This window comes from Furipterus horrens, unplaced genomic scaffold (assembly GCF_987537825.1).
Source record: "Furipterus horrens unplaced genomic scaffold, mFurHor1.1.pri manual_scaffold_6, whole genome shotgun sequence".
NCBI lineage: Eukaryota > Metazoa > Chordata > Mammalia > Chiroptera > Furipteridae > Furipterus > Furipterus horrens.
The window spans coordinates 5,940,995-5,946,651 of NW_028327176.1; the positions used below are offsets into that span (position 1 = coordinate 5,940,995).

The 5,657-nt window shown below is 36.3% G+C and overlaps 1 non-coding gene across 1 annotated transcript; it reads left to right on the forward strand.

Moving 5' to 3' along the window:
* The first annotated feature begins 1,306 nt into the window (after positions 1 to 1,306).
* Positions 1,307 to 1,413, forward strand: LOC150005627 (U6 spliceosomal RNA). The gene has a single exon (XR_016512028.1). It is a non-coding gene; the product is annotated as a U6 spliceosomal RNA (small nuclear RNA).
* The last annotated feature ends 4,244 nt before the right edge of the window (positions 1,414 to 5,657 follow it).

A 5,657-nucleotide genomic window follows, 5' to 3' on the forward strand; every position in this document is an offset into this window, starting at 1 on the left:
TGCTGCATGGGCAACAGCAGACCCTCCATATCACCCTGCCCAGGCTCTGTAGTTTCAGCTTCACTGGAGAGGACACTCCAGCGTCATCGTAAGATGTCGATTCAACACGGGAGGAGACAGATACCGTGTCACTCCCGAGTCGGACTGCACAGCCATTCTCGGCGGTGCAGATAGACTCTTAAGAAGCTACACCATCGTCTCTCGAGACAGACGGCTGCCGAGGAGGATGAGGATTATGTTGAACTTTTTAATTCACAAGCACCATATGTCTTTAATTACTTAAGATTTTTTTTTAGAAGTTATTCCATCCATGTTTTGTAGCTTTCAGAATGGAGACCGTGTACATATACTTTTAGATTTTTACTTAGATATGTGTTTTTGAAAGCATAAATGTTGACTTCCAATTGAAATATATTTTAAAATTAAAGCTAAAGAACAATTATACATTTACCTAGAATGGTATAATATGTAATAGTATGAAATCATATGAATACTTCAGCATTATGTAAGGAAGAGTATTAAGTTACTATAATTGGTAAAGTTTTATATAGAATTAAATAAGTTTTGATACCCTTTTCAGCTATGACTTTTGCACCATTAATATCTGTGAGTGAAATAAGCATGCTTTAAAAGCAAATACCAATGTCTCTTCTGGAATTGAAAGTAGTATTTAACGAATGTTCTCTGTCTTAGGATGAGCTTGTGTTTATTCTGAGTCTGTCAGCGTTTGTTAGGATGGTTGTTACAGTTTTTTTCCCTTCCTTCCTACCTTCCTTCCTTCATTCCTTCCTTCTCCCCTCCTTTCCTTCCTTTCTTCCTTTCTTTCTTTTTACTTCTTTTCCTCAAGAGAGCAGGGTAGGAGTGAAGATAATCAGAACTTTTCTTACACTTACATTCTGTGAAAAATAGTTAACTCAGTAGACCAGGGCAGGAAGGTGCAGAGGAATACATTTAAATGCCCCTCAAACTCCAGCGAACACTCGCAAAAACATCTTCAGTCTAGAACACGAGTTCCATAGTTGGAGTTCACAGAGCTGCAGAAAGGTAGCAATGACAGGACCACACACTTCCTGTATGCTTACTCTAGAGCTGTCCTACCAGAGACCATTAAATCATTCGGTTTGTGAGCTATTACCAACATATGTATAAAAAATTGATTTGGAATATTTGTAACAATATTTTCTAAATAACTTAAATAGAAAATTTTCTTATGATAAGACCACCAGAATTAAGTAATAGGTATAAATTCTCTGCCCTTTCTGAAATTAAAAAAATGATGGGTGACATTAGAAATATACTTATTCGAGTGCTCGCTTCGGCAGCACATATACTAAAATTGGAACAATACAGAGAAGATTAGCATGGCCGCTGCGCAAGGATGACACGCAAATTCGTGAAGCGTTACACATTAAAAAAAAAAGAAATATACTTATTCGAATTTCAATTTTGCCTAAAAGTGTGGATTTAAAGAGAAAAACAAATAATAAAAGTTTACATCTTATAACAGCTTTCTGGTATCGAGAAGTTAAGAACATGGTTGCCTTTAGTGCATTTCCCACAACCACCTGGTAACATAGCAGTAAATGAGGATGAAGGTCCTTTGGGTTAATTACTATGGCATGAAAAGCCCATTTTAGAATTCAAGTTCAGTTCTAAGACAATTGAAAGGCCAGACTAATTCTATAATCACATGCTATTATTTCTTCACAGATATTTGCCAGGCAGGAAATCTTATGAAACATGGTATATATTGGGGAAAGTAGAGTGAGAGGCAGTAATAATAACAGGATTTGCTGGTAATAAAAATGTTGTACATCTGTCCCCAAATCTTGACTTCTCTTTCTCGAAAACTCTGCCAAGCAATATGGGGGAATGAAGTGAACAGGCCTAAAACTGGCCTGGCCACAGAGCAGCTTTTGCACAAAGAATTAACATATATATTGATTGTCTAGCCAAAGAAGAATTGATTCAGATTTGACCTTTGTTGAGGATATAACTTCTCTTCCTTTCCATAAAGTAACTTCTTATTCACCCTCTTTGGATTACCCTATATAAATACTGCCTTTGAATTATGTTCTATATTAAAGGTTAAAACATTTTTTACCCATACAATACGTTTGGTATTGTATTATATAACACAATAGCACATTGGTACAGTTTTATATTTATACTTTGCTCTGAATAGCATATTCCCAGCTTAGGTGCTATGATTATGTCTGACAAAATTGAAAGGAGAACATTAGAAGTTTGGTTTTAGTGAGGTATGGGCCCCTTAGGGACTATACAATGTGTTCTCAAAAAGCTAATTCCATACAGCATTAAATTACTCCAGGGCTCTTGAGGGCTTGTATGTTTTGTTTCAAGTAATCTAATTCATGACTCTTGTTTGTATATAAAAGTAGAGAACATTATGTGGTTAATATACCTGCCTTATTCAAAACAAAAATACTTTAATTTTCTATTAAAATAGAACATGCATCCTCAATTTATATTAAATATATTAAAATATAAGCCTTTTTATTGCAAATTCCAGTATTTTTATAAGTATTCTAAATAGTGTGATGTTATCATCTTTCAAATGTACATTTATCTCCTAGACTTAATTTCTTAGTTTTAAGAATATTTTCTAATTTATAGTATTTAATTGTATATTTAGATTAAAAAATCAATGGGGTACTTACTAATCAAAGGACTTTTCTCAAATGTACAATCATAATATAGAATTTTATTCTGTTTAACCTCTTGTGAATTCTATATTTCAGAATTTATTTTCAATAATACCATGTGATAAGGTTACTAAAAATATAAATTAGGTAAGATCTATACCAGTAGAATGTCACCTACACCTACATAATAGATTTTATAAGTTTAGCATAATACGAAATTCTCATACACTTCTTATTTTGTGAAAATAAAGAAGTGTGTCCTTTGAAGTAACGTGTTATTTTTTCTATAATACTATATGTTTGGAAGGTATTATATTCTTCCATTTTTCATATTGTTTTTTACACCTCTGTTTTCTAGATTCCTTAATTGCATTGCTGGGAAAGCCTAATAAGTCACTTCTTGTCAGCTAAATTGCAACGGGGAGGCCCTTGGGAAGTCAAAGTAATCGTCCTGAGAACATAGCTGTGTGGCTTTAGCTACTTTTTAATTCTCCATAGGAATTTTAGTGGATAGACCAGTTTAAAACTTTGCTTGGTGTCTCTGAGTTGTACTCCATTTCCCAAATTGAAAAGCAGAGAAAGTATTCAGAAATAGGGAAGAGGTTATGATGCCACTCCGATGGGCAGGAAAGGTGACAAGGGCAGAAGCCTTGAGGGAGGGAGGTGCAGATGTCAAGTAGGAGAAGGAATGAGCCATAGGGACCAGGCTAGAGATGGGGAAAGATGTGTGATAATGGGAACATAGTTAGACTTTCGTAGTTAAAGAAATGTGGGAGGTTGTCACCTAAATGCACTAGTTCAGACCTTTAGAAAATTACAGTCTGGCTATTAGTCTAACTATAGTCCCTTTCAAGTATGTAGCTTGGAGAGCTCCCTGAGATAGAAAGACTGGAATGGAGAGGTGGTACCAATCACCAAAGCTCGAGAAATTGAGTACAATGTTTTCATAACCTTGTTGTTGAAATAACTCAGAATGGTAGTAAGATTGAAGAAATGAAGAAGACAATATTTGTCACACTCATTCATTAATTATCAATCCCTACCAATCAGTCATTCTGGCCTTTTCATAAATACCTTTAATTAGGTAGCAGTCATGACTGTTCAAGTGAGTCATTTACATTTTTTTAATTTCTCTGAATGTGGGAGAGCCATTAAACATATCAAGATAAAAGTTAATTTTATATGGAAATGTTTTCTTGTCCATAATTATTACTATAATGCTTACAAAAATCAGGCAACTGTATTTAATTATTGTGCATATCTGGGGAGGGATAGATTAGTTGTAGAAGGAGCAGAACCTGGCACATGCATGTAAAGACCTCTTTTTTGGAGAATATAAGAGAAGAAAATAACCTTTCCCCCCAAGTCCTGACTCCTGAATAAGTAACTTCCTACAAACAAATGGAGACTCTGGTTTCCATACTGGACTTAACCATATAGAATCAAGGACAGATCGTCTAGACAATAGCCTGAAAGCAACCATCCCTTTATCCACCTGGATTCCTAGGCATAAAATGTGCAAGTACAAATGTGAGTTGGGGTTGAACTCAGAACCATACATTCTCTGAGCAGCACAACAGCAGTAGGCATGGACATGTATCTGCTGCTTCTGAACATAAGGAGAGGCTTAAAATGTAAAGCCTGTTGTCTCCCAAGATGGGGTCGCTGAGGCTCAGAGTGGTTAGGTGGTGTGTTCCCTTCTGGTTAAACGCCCAGAAAGAGCCCAGGATCTATTTGCTGACTTCCCATAATCTTGTGATGCTTCCTCACCTGCTTTTGGAAAACCCTTTTTAAAAAATTTCATTGAATTTATTGGGGTGACATTGGTTAATAAAATCATATAAGTTTCAAATGTACAGTTCTGTAATACATCATTGTCTATTGCACGGTGCATTCACCACCCCAAGTCAAGTCTCCTTCCGTCACCGTATATTTGACCTTGATGACCCCATCTCATCTTTTTATTTTGCTCCTCCCTCTTCTCATCCTCTTGGGCACTCTTCTTCATCGGTACTCCCCTGTTCTACAGTTTGTATCTCTGGCTCTTTGTCATAAGTAGAGTAATGCTGAAAAGGGTCTCTTATCACACTACAGAGCCCTGGGGCTCCAGAGACATTCAGGAGGCCTAGGAGCTCATGGCTGTGTTATCTCTTTGTCTTGGGACATGGGACTTTGGGATATGCACAAATACCTACTTGTGAATAGGTGTAATTAAACTAAGATACGTGACTGCTTACGTCTTCCTATGTATCAGTGTTTAATATGTTTACAAATGGAGTTTTTATCCTTGTTTGGTTGTAATCACTTTCTTGTCAGCTTCCAACAGAGCTGCGTAAGTTTGCTAAGGACTAAACAACACCCAATACATATTTGTATTTGTTTTATATTTAGGAGACATATTTTCTTTGAGTTTCTCATTGTTGTTCAGTTAAGAGGCTTCTATGATCACCTCACTCCGTGAAAATATCTTTTTAAGACCTTACTTGAGTTTTCCAAAATTGAAAACTCTGATCAATGTGTCTAGCTCATCTTTATTTTCTGCTTAACTTTATTTGCTTTAGACTTTCAAGGTCATTGAAAGGCCAGCGAGAAGTAGCTCTACAAATTTTACATGGGAGGCAATAGTGTTGTCTTTTATGAGGTTTTTTAAAAAGTACCAACTCCAAATAAACGTTAAACTGAAATCTCCTGATTGGAAGTATTCATAGAAGATTAATTTTCATTTGTAATTAATGAACTAAAACCCCCGCGTTTTCACACCAGAAATAGCAGCATCTGAAACACACGCCACGCTCTTCCCCTACGGGCCAGAGTACTTCTGCTGCCCCTCGCCTACCCAGCCACCTGCTAATGAGCCAGACACGCAAGGACTTCCATTGAGGAAGCCCAGTGTTGAAACTCCCAATTCTTCCAAATAATTGTAGGAATATTAAGGAACGTAAACAGGACATGGTAAAAGAATTTTCAGTGGAAATATGCGACAAAAATGGT